This window comes from Neolamprologus multifasciatus, chromosome 14, assembly GCF_963576455.1.
Source record: "Neolamprologus multifasciatus chromosome 14, fNeoMul1.2, whole genome shotgun sequence".
In the NCBI taxonomy this organism is placed as follows: Eukaryota; Metazoa; Chordata; class Actinopteri; order Cichliformes; family Cichlidae; genus Neolamprologus; species Neolamprologus multifasciatus.
The window spans coordinates 19336960-19350863 of record NC_140452.1 but is presented as its reverse complement, the minus strand read 5'-3'; the positions used below and the strand labels follow the sequence as shown (position 1 = coordinate 19350863).

General features: G+C 42.0%; 1 protein-coding gene across 3 annotated transcripts in view; it reads right to left on the bottom strand.

Moving 5' to 3' along the window:
* The window catches only part of rsrc1 (arginine/serine-rich coiled-coil 1), a 123593-nt gene that overhangs the window by 101263 nt on the left and 8426 nt on the right, over nt 1-13904 (bottom strand). The window lies entirely within an intron of this gene.

Genomic DNA, 13904 nt, shown 5'->3' with positions numbered 1-13904 from the left:
GGCAAGAGTAATATGAAATATAAATAGGTACAATAGTAGGTTCAGTTTTACTTATATAGCGCCAAATCACAACAACAATCCCCTCAAGGCTGTTTATACTGTAAGATAAAGACCTGACAATGTGAGAGAAAATATGCAGTTTTCAGAACTGAAATTCAAAGCAAACTGATAACAACTATGGGAAATGACACCCAACACAGGTCAAGTTTTAGCAAATTGCGACTTTATGTTGCAATATAATGCTGAAGCATCCATGTCAATACTTCTAGGCTATATAAGCGACAGAGCACCGATTCCCAGTTAATGTCATTCATATACAGCAGTGGACACAAGTGGATACAGGGTTCACAATTAAAACAGTTTTAAGTCATTACATTTGTTTGGCATTTTATTATAAAACGTCTTTACAGCTTTAATATATTTCAGCTGTTTTCATACGTGTAACAAAGCCAAACTATATTAGTTAAATTAATAGTTGTACTTTTCTACACATATAAAACAAAACTCCGTTGCTTATCGGTACGTTCGGTAGAGGATCAATTTAGTTCCATCCGAGCTACCAGGCTTTGAAACACTGGTGAAATTCCTGCATGGCAACACTTTGAGGCTTGCATCTGCTAAAACACAAAATGAAACTCTCTGAGATCAAATTTCACAGGACCTGATAGATTCATCGTTCACTGGTCCACAGTAATATTAGTTATATACAAACCCACACACTATAAACACACACACACACACTGACATTTTAGAAATTGAGCCAATTAGAGGCTGGCTCAGAGGAAGACCTATCATTGGTATTGATCCTGACACTGGCCCTCTGGTCTCAAAAAGATTTGCAGTGGGAGATTTACTTTGTTAGCCATGACACACGAACATAAACACACTTACTTTGAACATACAGGAAAGGGAAAATTCAAAGTGTAATTTATATCCCAAAGAGTTCGATGCATAAAGACAAGTAATACTGAAATATAAACTCATTGATGTGTCGCTGCATGTTCCTATCAAAACAGAAATGTGTTGCAACTGTGTTCGTTTGTGTGTGTGCAGAGGGGAAAGAACATGATTTGAAACCCCAGTAGAAATCGGCAGCTGAGATGCCGTTATTTTCCATCATCTATCATTTTATTGATTTGTCTATAAAAACAGTCAAACCTGCTGTCCATGAGCTTTATTGCTTTCCCCCCTTTATTAGTTTGCAGTTTGGGACATCCAGAGCTGTCTCTCTCCCGACAGAAAACTAATCATTTTCTTCAGACGCCTGTCACCATCCTAACAGACAACACTCTGACAACTGTTGCAATCAATTAGGCCGGGGCGATCCTGATCACCGGAGAATCCCTGCTCTGTTTCTGTGCTCTATGTCTACACTTTCTCTCTCTCTCTCTCTTTTTTTTAAACTGACACCGAAATCCTAAATGTTAGAAATAAATTCCACATCCCTCAAATGTCCAACCAAACACTCCGGTTGTTTTTTAGATTTTCAGATAAAAATGTAGAGAATGGTGAAAAAAATCCCAAGGTGACACCTTTAATCTCAGAGTCAGCTGCATAACTACATAACATGTAACTCATGCACTGCAGTCAGCTACAACAGCCCCTGTGTGGTATAATTTTCCTGCCAAGCCATTCTCATTGCATCTGCAGATCAGAAACTAAAGCAGTAACCTGGGGTGATTATCAAAAATAATTGTTATGATACATCCTATTCATAGGTAAAGGTGAGAGCAGTCTTCAGTTCCAGGCCTTGTGATTGGCTTGTTAAATGTAGCCTTTACTGGAACTATGATTCAGCCAGTCAGGGAATCACTTGTAAAGAAAAAAGAAAAATCTTGCACTTTTGGGGGGGTATGGAGTCTCCAAGAGAGATAATCCATCATGGCCCTGACTGACCTTGGAATGAGTGAATATATGTGTTGACAATGCATGCGTATGTTTTTAATCAGCAGTACATGAGGGGAAATACAACAGAGCCGCAGTGTTCCAAGTCCAAGTCCTATATTTACAGCCAAGCAAATTGTGGTCAGAAGCAGAAGATGCAATAAACAGAACTTCCCTCTTTCCCTCTCCCTCTATTTCTCTGTCTCTGTCTCCTATTCCCTTCCTCCCTCTGATGGCAAAGAAAACAGCCCACTTCTGGGGTGTGCAGCAAATTAAATTTACTGTAGTTAATAGAGTGAGCCTATGCTGCTAAATGTCAATTTCCTGACCAAGTCCTTCCCCTTGGAGAATGATTAGCTAATTTAAGGCTGGGGATAAATGGGCTAATGCAGGACACACACAGATAAACAGCCACAGTTGGACCCCATTCCAAGCCCTTCCCCTGCTTTACATTTTATTGGCCTTATTATCTCCAGGGAAAATGGGTCCCCCTATGACCTAAACATATTTTCATTTCTAATAAAAGGCCCTTGCTGGTTGCCCCCATGTGCAGACCTCCTCCCTCCACACACGCGCACACACACACACACACACACACACTCCTCGCAGCCTCCTTTCCTCCATTCCTTCCTCGTTTCATCGTCCAATCCATTAAATCGAAGCTCTGCAATTGGCTGGGACCATTTTCCTGGTGAATTATCAATAGAGTAATTATGCTCCATGTTGGGAGCTGGGCTGAAGCTTATCGCCGCTGACCCCCCAGCGCGCGCCAGGATATGATCCCTCACCACAGCCCATTGGGGTAATTATGTGGTCGGGTGTGAAGCTGGATGGTGTTTTACCTTTATCTGTATTCTATTTCTGTTTTCACTGAAAATTGGACATTAATGGCAGCTACGCGATACCACTAGTGTCAGATACAGGTGAACGCCTCCAATGGAATCTGACCCGAGTCGAATCATTATTCACGGTTCGCAGTGTACGGACGAGCAGCACATGAACCCCCCACACAAACACAGAAAAAGACCAATCATCCGCACTGTTCGTTTAACCTTATCTGGCACCTGTTTGAGCAGATGCGATGGACATTCACACAGTTTCCTCTCCTTTCTTCCCAACCTCCATCCTCTGCTGGGAAGACAAAAAGTTTGCGTCCGCGGTGTTTTGTTTTGTTTCCCCCCCCCCGTAGAAGAAAACACCAACACAACATCTCGTCTCCTCGGTAACACCACGAGTGTCGCACCTGTCCATTACCCCAGTGCAGCAAAGCAGTGATTAATGGCAGTATAACTTTAACTATATCACATTTCAGAAGACACTGGCAACAGTTTCCCCTGTTTGACCAGCAATGCATTAAGAGATAGACATGCAGTATAAAAATGACCGTCTCCGTTTTCTTGCAAGATACTGTATTTAAGAGGGCACGAGGGAAAATGATTGATCATTGTAACTTTAATTTGCTTATTCCCATCACCGAAGGCTTGCTAGAAATGTGTCAGGGGAATGAAATCCTGCCACACTTCTAAACTAGCATCCAGGCCAGCCTTATTTAAAGATTATTGGTTTTTCTGGAAAATTGTGTAATAAAGCATCTTCTATTTTAAGCTAAAAATAAGTGACATTTGAACACTTTGTCATCTTCCAAAAGATGCAACAAAATGATTAGCTTTTATTAGCTTTTCATATCAACATTAAAATGAGTTTGTCTTGTTTTACGCAGAAATCCAAACATCAACAATACACTCCGAAGGGGCAGCTGAGCAGATGTTAATGATGATATTTATGATATGACTTTAAAAATTATTTGTGGCATATCAGATGAAACAGAAACGATAGGCTATTCATTATTAACTGGGACCTGCTTGAAGGAGGAGGGGGGCACATAAACTTAAAAATCCTTATTTACCCAGACAGCATGATCCAGAAACAATAAAAAAGCAGGACCTGACACTAATATCCAAACTATGTCTCACCTAAACTGACATAAAAACAGCATAAATAAAAAAGATGAACTTATTGTAATAACTTGTAAGTCACTTTTAAACACCACAGAAAGACGATTTTTGAAAACCTCAACTGTTACAATAAAAACAGGGTATTATTGCATTGCCTGGAAAATGTATTTGACTAGAAAATGGGAAAAATTTAACCTATTAAGTTAATGGTAAAGCACTGGATTTAAGTACTCTACAGCCACACACACGCACACAGAAGAAAAAAGCTCGCTAGTCGACTTTTCCGAGCAATAGACAGATTGAAAAAGAAACAGGCCTATTGAAAGCGAGACGATCCATATTTGAAGAACTTCATTAATGCACTGTTCCCCGCCGAGTTATTTCCAGTGACACAGCACACAGCAGCAGCTTCATGTTCAAGTTAAAAGTCACTTTACTTTTTTTTTAATACAATTTCAATGTGTCTAAAAGCACCTTGAGTGAGCAATGTGCATTTCCTGCTGCCAAAAGACGTGGAAAACAGCTGTTCCTGCCCGACGCTGCCTGCTGAATGGAATGCAAATATGTTAACCATCCAGAATTTATTACTTTTGAGTGCTCTTCAAACGCAACGGCAGACACAAGTTTAATTTATGATATTCCTCTAATTATGAGAGCTGTTGAAATCATTTCCCAAGCTGCTTCCTCCTTCCAAGCAGCCACAATATCTGTTCCCTCGGTTCACAGTACACGCACAGACGCACACACTCAGACAGATTCAGTCATCCACTGTGCACACCCACACAGAAACATAAATATACATACACACACACTAGCACACAAGGAATCGCTGCAAAGTAGCTGATTGTGAGCACAATTAACACAGCAAAGACGGAGCATGAAAGATTCACAGAAATGTTTTTTCTTCATTCCGCTCTGCTTCATAAAAGCAAAGTTTAGATTTGTCATAATCTTCAGTTTGCTTTTAATTTGGCAGTCGTCAACACAAACGTCTGCAATGCCCTGCTACGCTGTGAAACAGAAATGAGACCCCATGCAGGCCACCCACTCACTATCTCCCATACACACCCAAACACACACACACGGCTACAGCCACAAACCACAAGGTCAAGTCATTTAGCAGAGTTCAAAGGCCTTCAAAGATCCCTCAGATCTATATGAACCTAAACGGCCAGCCAACGATGAGGGAAAAGATGACTTTCTGCAGCAAGATACAGTTTCCATGTGCGTGCACGCATGCCCATGTATGTGCATGTATGTGCATGTGCTGCTGGGTGCTTGTGTGTTGATTACCCACCGTCTTCACTGCCACATATGCGCAGTGTCACTCAGCCTCTACGTCGCAATCCTAAACTTGGCCGTCTGGTGTGCACTCGCAACCTTTGACCTCCTTGCAGCCGCAGCTTGACATGACACCCATTAGCAGCTGGAGCTGGGGCTGGCCCAGCCACTCGCTTTGACACAAGGTCAAGTAGAGGTCACGCTCAGACTAGGTGCTAACTCGCCAACTCGCTCACAGCCACTCACGCAATTGAAACCCACTTTTTTCTCCCCCTCTTTCCAAATCCATCACGGCTCGGAACAATTAGTTACGCTGAATCAGAGAGTTGTTTTGGATGTCGCCGTCCCCATCGGTAAGGAGGGAGAGAAAAGTAGAAGGACAAACAAGGAAGAGGAGAAAGGACATGGAGCAAAAGGTGAAGGACAGCAGGGGGTTAAGGAGGGAAAAGAGGGGAAACGATTTTTTAAAAAGTTGGAAAGTCAAGAACAATCAGGGTTTTTAAAAAAAACCAAAAAAAAAAAACGAGGAAGAATGAAAAAGAAATTGGGAGAAGACGGAGCAGACAGCCGTACTTCACATCAAGCTGGCTCCAATTAGCAGGTGTGCTCTCAGACGCTCACTCTCCCTCTCTCTCTGGTCAGGGAAGATGTATTTTTCTGCCTTTTATACGCATGTATTTATGAAGTGGTAGGAGATCTGAGGGCCCTTAGCATAACAGCCTTTTATTGTTTAAATGTGGACTGCTCGGCCCCGTGTGCTTAAGTGATTTAGGAACCTCACAACTCCGGTATAAGAAAAATCATAAACGCTGAGACAAACCATGTGGGTGGACTGTAAAAGGCACAGAGGAACGGGCCGACAAAAAGCAGACACACATTCCACTACTAAAGGGAAACTACACTTAATTAAACACCCAAGACACAACTGGAACAGTGCCCTGTAAAAAACATGGAACTATTAGTTTCGCCTCTTCGGTGGAATAACATAAAGTTGTCTTCTAACAGAACAGAGACTTGTCTCATAAAGAAGTTTCTAAAAATCTTTTTTTTATAAACCGCTGTCGAGATTGAACAAGGAGAGGAGCGAAATACTGGAAGAGAGATCAAGAAATGAATAGAAAAAGAAAACACTCGTACCTTTCGAGGAAGCCCCCCCACCCCCAATTCTGTCACTTCACATAATCTACATGTCCTGTGCATTGAACTAGAAGTAGGAGAAGTATGATTTTTCCCCCTTTACTGCTCACAGACAAACACAGAACTTTATGACTCGAGAACCCGAGACGCTCCAGTTTCGTAAACATTGAGCAGAAAAATATACAAACATATAGACCAGCTCTGGTGAAAATTTAGTTTATTGTACTGTATTCCATAAGTCAATTTTTTATACATGCGGCATGCTGAGTATATGGCTTTTATCCCTAAAGGAATTTCACTGTTTGAGGACGTTTCATATCTTTACATTTTATGTTATTTAAATGTAAAGATAATAAAGACATTAGAATTCACCTTTTTTTTTTTTTTTTTTTTTTAAAGTTTGCAAGTTACTGTGATGGCATGAATGTCATTCTTTACACATCTGCAGTGCCACACTTTGTGTCAATATCCCACCGAGTTTATAGAGAAATCTGCCCAACTTTCACTCCAACAAAACCGTTGACTGCATTTAGAATAATTACATTTCCCGGCTTTTATTTAATGCCAAAATCCCAACGTCAAGTTCTCTGTTCAACCAGTCACAGAAATGCTCTGCTCCTTTGTTCAACCAATCACACGACAGTTGGCCACGTATCCTTTGGCTGATCCATCTATCTCCACTTCCTCCTCATGTCCTCGACTGTGCCAAAACCCAAATGGATACATAGAGCAAAAAAAAAAAAAAAGGAAGACAAATTTCAAATAGAAAACCTCATGCGCATGCTGAGAAAGTGTTTCATTACTTTTAAAAAGATTGTCAAGGTTTCAGTCAAGGCGCACATGATCCTCGTTTCATTTCTCTGCCATTCTCTCTCATTTTTCTTCTCTTTTTCCACAAAAAAATTACCAAATGTGTGAGTGAAACCACGTGTGTGTGTGTGCGGTTGCTTTGCTTGTCCAAAGAGAACTGACAAGTGCAGGCAGTCGATCCATTAGCTGGCAATTTGCTCTCAAGTTGTCCGGGTTGGGGACGGGGGCGAGGGCGGTGGGGGAAGAAGGGTTTTTTGGCAAGACAATGCACATGACTCTGCTGAGGACAAGTTAAGTGAGGTGCTCACACACATAATCCTAGGCCATCACTCAAACACCCCTTTAAGACATGCACTCTTACGCACAGCCTAAATGGAAATCAGTGGCCCAATAATGAAAACAAAAGTCTGTTGTAAAAAGTTTGGATGCATTTAATAATGTTAAAAAAAACATAGTATAAACAGGGCCATGCCAGCAAACTTGAAACTATATGTGTTTACATATGCATCCTCCAAGTTCAAGTGTCCATATGGCCGGAGTAGGCACACAACGAGAGTACAAGGTAAACACGGCTGACTGAGGTTTGTCCATGCATGCTCTCTGAGCTCAGGTCTCCATGGACTGGCTCAAAACCTGGCCAGTGAATCTCACACACACACAGAGCACATAAACATACCTCCCGTCCACCCTCCCTCCCTGTGTGTGTAGTATGTTTAAGAGTGAAAAGAAGAACTGTGGACAGACGGTGGCGTTTATGTGTGCATAAATTAAGAGCAGAAGCTGTTAATTAAAAGGGGGAGAAAATAAGCAGCGATGAAATAAAACTTTGCTAATCGACTGCTTGGCAAGGTGACCTCCGAGTGCGTCGGCCATCGTTCTAGGACCTGCTGTCCTGCTGGGCGAGGGACACAGGAGGGCAATGTGCAGGTCTGGCTATGAAAAGAAGACAACCGGTAGAGCGCCCCTCTTCTCTTTGCTCTCTCGCTCTCTAGCAATGCATCTCTAGCTCGCTCTACCCACCTTCTCCGCCCAGAGCGTTATTAGACCCAGAGCTCCGCTGCGGCTCCAAACAGCTCAATGACAACACACAGGGCCTGCCAATTAGAAATAATTAGACAGTCATTTCAGTGGCAAGTCTTTTTAAGTGCATATATAACGATGCAATGATGCTTATTAGCCGGCCTGAGCCGGCGAGGACCAGGGCCTCAAACGCTTTGGTGCTGGAGAAAATAATTATGCCAGTGATCACAAAGCGAGCTGCACATCTCTGTACTTCACCTCCACGCGTTTCAAAAATCCACTTCATTAGCTCCCGTAATTAATCCTCCATTAATTGCAGGAAAAGCCCAGTTTACCTCCCTTCGTTTCTAATTATCATCTTATAAATAGTTATGGTTCTAATTAATGTGTTCATTAGGCAGGATATTTCTCTCAAAGCCTCGCTGGGAGCCAAAGGTCCGGCTCAGCTCTCTCTGAAGCCTAACCAGCCAGAAGGTGAGGCCATCCTGCCTGCATTTGCTTTTATTTTACTACATTCAACCTCCTAATTGGCATTTAAAACCCAATTTGGAAGAACTTCAAGAAGCTTAAATAGGAGAGAGAGACAGAGAAAAAGCAGGAAGGAGAGTGAGAGAGATACATTTGGTGTTCATTTTCCTATGCCAGAGCTAAAAGCGTTTCTGTCTCCGTCTTTCTCTCGGTCTGGCCAGACGGATGAGGCTTTTCACTGTCATAAAGTGAACACAATGAGGGCTGATTGCATGTTATTAGTGTTTGGCATTTCAGTGGTTTTATTTTCAAAACAGCAAATCTGTTTCTCTACCCAAACAAATAACACTGGAAATGACATACTTCTTCTGAGTTTCAGTCATCAAAGAACTAAATCGTGTCTTTGGTATACAAACAGAAATTAACTTTAGGCTGGTGTCTATGATACCTAATTAACCCTGAAGACTTTCACTGGCAGAGGTGCAAAACAATACAAAACCTTCTCAATTATCACAGGTATGATCTTGAAACTATATCCTCATTTTATCATTTTGCATTTACTTTTTTAAGACAAGACTATAAACTTGAAGATTTTAAACTGTAATGCTATTAATAGTTATTTTGGGTACTTGTATCACTCATTCTCAAATATGATGTTGCTCGGCACAAATTATATTGATTTACTCTATGTTTTATGTCTCCAGTATATATATATTAACATAAAATGTTAATTTGTGTTAACTTCTGCTCCTGGGCATCACCGTTGCTTCCCAGCAAGAAGGTCCTTGGTTCAAATCCACTGGCCGGCTCATGCCTCTGTGTGGAATCTGCATGTTGTGCTTGTGTGTGTGTTCTCTCCAGGTATTCTGGCTTCCTCCAATAGTCCAAAGACATGCATGGGGCTAGGTTAATTGGCAATGCTAACTGGGCTGTAGGTGTGAACGCAAATGGCTGGAATGGTGAAAGGTTTGACTGCAATAAACAGGCGACCTGTTCACGTGTACCCAGCCTTCACCCTATGACAGCTGGGATAGGGTGATAGGGTGATAGGGTGTCCAGCCCACCCACACCCTGAAACCAAATTGGATAAGCTGAACAAAATGAATGGATAGACTTTTACTTAGTTTTAGCTGCTTCAAAACAAACGTGTTGAGTGACCTTCAGAGAAAACTGATTATTAGGACAGAAATACTGTCAATTTAAAAAAAAAAACAACAATAAAAAAACATACTAAAAGCTAATAACATCACAGCTAAGATAAAAAGATATTTTATTTTCCCAAATAAACCATTCAAATTTTGCATGTTCGTAGTGATTAGGGACAACAGTTGGTGTGTTTTATATTGAAAATCTCGATAGGTACTAGTGGTTAAACAGGCAGTTAGTCCAAGTGTATTAATAATGCCTTCCTATGTGATGATTTGAGTTTTAGGGAAATACAGAATTTCCTCATTTTACAACCATACGAATGAGAATGAGTGTGAATGTTCTTTTCTAATTTTGAAGTAACTTTCTGCTTTGAACCCAGATCAATGTGCTCAAATGATTTCTGACATAATGATTAGGCGACCGAGATATTCCTCTTTACCCTCTATGAACTGACATAAAAAAAAATGTTTTTTTAAACTACATTTTCCAACCGCCGCTACAACGTAACAAGCTTTATGCGTCATTACTACCCATTTGTTTAGCAGACGGATAATATGAGTAAAGGGACCAGTCTGTGCCGTCTGTGATGTTAAACTCGTCTTTGTTTAGGACCATCGAATTTTTGTGCGTGTGCACGAGTGCAGACTACAGCTAGGTTTCTACCCAGGGGAGTGGGCTAGTGTGTTGTGAGCCTGCAGGATGGAGGGGTGCGATGGAGAGGGGGGTGGCTTGGCAGAAGTGAAGGGGAGGGTGGGTAGGAGGGGGGTTTCCTCTGGCAGTAGAGGGGAACACTGCTTGCGGCGAAGCGGGGATGAAAGAGGCTGTCTGTGTCAGTCACTTATTCCTCCCTTTGGTAAATAAAGGTTTCTGACAACAAAGCCGAGCAGCGCTTGACTGGCCTTTACAGCAGATAAATAAAAAAGACAACACAGAAAGAGAGTAAGACAGAGAGAGGGGGGAAAGAGAGAAACACAACAACAAACGTGTTCAGATCTCACGACTGGAAGCATGTTGATTTTTATGGAGTAGAGAAGACGTAGCTGAACTAAACCAGGTCATCTTTCAGTTTAAATCAACACTTTGCAAGTCCAGTAATAGGGGAAGAAGGAAAAAAGGGCTAAATGTCATCCTGAGGAAAGGGGAGAAGAAAAGCTGTTGAGAGTCAATGGGATAACAGACAGACGGATGGAAAAAACAGCCAGAAGCCTGCTCTTAAATTCCAGTATAAGACCCACTACAACATGTGGAGAACACAAGTGAGATTCTGTACCTTAAAGAAGAAGAAGGATGTAAGGATTGTTAGCAGTCTTCCTCATTTTATTTTGTATCCATCAGCAACACAATTTAGCCCTTATGGCCAACTTATAAAAGCAAAATGTGTTTTTGAGGAAATCAGATTTCACATGTCATTTCCTCAAAACACACCCGGGCTCGTTTCCCTCATGAAGCTAGCGACACCCAAAACCACCTGCTACTTCTCACTCACAGACACACTCTAAACTGTGCAAATAAAAATATATGTCGGAGAAAAACGCAGAGAAAAATTCCCACCCCGCCACCTGACAGGGGAATTGCTGATCCAGGTGCAATGAAAGCTGGGAGGCTTCACTTCAGCTTCCCCACAATAAAGTTGCTGATTTTCCTCCTCCCTCTTCTGTCTACTTGCACTCAGCTGCCCCACCATCCACTCCTCCCTTCCGCTCCTCACCTCGGCGCTCCCTGTTCCGAGCTGCCTGGATGACCTTGTACACACTCCGTGTCAGTGCAAGGCAGAAAAAGCTATCTAGCAGATGTACGACACCTCATCTTATACGGGAGAAAATTGCTGAGTGAAATAAATACCAGGCCATCGCTCAACCTTTGCACGTACACGTGCACACGCCTGGAGTGCTTCTGTGATCTCCTGTGCAGAAAACAGAGCTCATGTTATGGTCTGTAACATCCAAATAACCTAGTTCTTGCAGTCTTGCTGGAGAAGTTCCACAATCCTACCGCTGTCTGTGATATTTACAAACACAAAGAAAGCCATTTGGAAATCATCAATCTAATACTCCCACAATCTTAAATTAATCTGAGTGTAGCCATCGATTTGACTTCTGAATCTCGTCTACTACAGACCTGAATAGGTCAGCGTTTTGATATTTTAACCCGTTTCATTATCGATCCACATTCTTATTGCTCCAAAATGAAAAGCTTTTGCTGTTGCAACCGAGCCTGGACATGCAAAAGTAGTTTCTGAGTACTCCTTTTAACAGGAACACTCGAGGCTTACTTTAAAAAAAATCAATACAACCCATAGATATGAAAACAAACTCTGTACAATTACTGATTATTATTTCCATCTTTAGCAAGTTTAAAATGCACTTATTCATTTACTAATAGCTGAAATACTATCCAAAGGTAGTGGAGATTAAAATCCACCTACACCTCTAAGGTGCTCCAATCTAGTTTTACTGACCAATCGAAGCACTTTATACTACAAGGTGCATTTAACAATGCATTCAGTTATTCTATAAACTTTCAGTTCTTTTATTATTTCACAAGCATGACCAATTAACGTGCAGGTCTTTAGAGTGTGAAAGGAAGCTGGAGTACCAGCCAAGAAACCACATAGGCACAGGAGAACATGCACCTCTCACATGAAAGGATCTAGATGGGGTTCAAAGCAGGAACCTTCTTGCTGTGAAGTGACCGTTGTAACCATTGCACCCCTGTGCTGCCAAAGATATGCATGTTCAGTTTATTAGTCATTCCAAACTGGCCACAGGTGTGAAAGTGAGTATGAATGATTTCAACAGACTGGCAAACTGTGCCCTATAAGAGCTACGTTAAGCTCCACCCCTCATGACTGCCCTGAACTGAATAAGCTGAAAAAAATGGATAGACTTTAGATTTGGAGTCATTTTCCTGCTTTAAACAAGCACCAGTTTGGAACTCATGTGTGAGAGTCTGAGACAATCCTAACTCTGGTCAGCGTAGCATAGCACTTTGGATGGTGTGTTTATATCTCACTACTACTAGGAAAATGACTGCTAATTAGAGGTCTCACTCACCATATAATTACGACAGCAGTGATGAAGTCACTCTGTGCTAGCAGGGCTAAACCCTGACGCTAGCACTCTGCGTTGCTAGCTCAACACAGCTCAACCCTGAAATATTAATGGGGAAAATGTAAGCATTACCATGTGCCCTCCAGTATATGCTCACCTACGTGTGAATAGCTAACATTACCCAAAATGCTCAGCTTCCTTTTGATGGGTCAAGTGGTGGATTTGACGCATGAGACATTCCTCCTCATCTTCCAACGGCCCTCTAAAGCTAACTGTTGTCAATGAAAGGCTGACAGAATGACTGACTGCGCCACACACATTTAACCCCTGCTGTGGCCGCCCATGAAAGCGGACCACACCGATGCTCCATTGAGCTCACCTAAAGACGTTCCTGTGATCCGACTGTGATGATAGGCCGTGTCGCCTTTGTTGGACTGGGTATGCATCAGATCACTCTACTCTGCTGCTGCCATGCTCCACTCTGCTCTCCCCCAGTGGACTAGGCCATGACACTCCCCCACATATTCACGCAAATCTGCACATACATGCATTCTCTCAATCAGCCTCACACATGTTCACTTGACAGCGTGCTCACAGGAAGGCACGACACACACCCACAGAGCCTGATATGCCTGCTCACATCAAAGAGAATAAACATTAATGGCAAATAGGTAATCTGCTCCTCTTGTCTGTTTTACATTTCAGGGCTAGATTGACTGCCTCTGGGGGACCTGGCCCTTCTCTGATTGAGGGCAGGAAAAAAAAGAAAAAAAAAAAGAGTGTAAAAGAGGAGAGGAGAAGGAAGCAAGGATAGATGGTAAACACATGATAGAGCGTTATTCTTATTTCATGTATCTCTTTATTTTTTATTTATACAAAGGGGATTGAAAAGGAGGTAATAAAATTCCTTCACTTCAACCCACGATGGCCCACTATGGTCCTAATCTTCTCCCCAGCAATATTCCAATGCAGACATTATTATTCTTATTTCTTCTGAATAATATCCCTCTCAAGTCTATCTCTTCTCTACACTGGGGCTCACTTTTGTCTTTCCACTTTATTCCTCCCCCTGTTTTAGGATCTTCTCTGCTCTATCCCTCGCCTGGAGAAACTCAGCCTATTCTCTCCACACTTTTTCATTCCCTTCTAA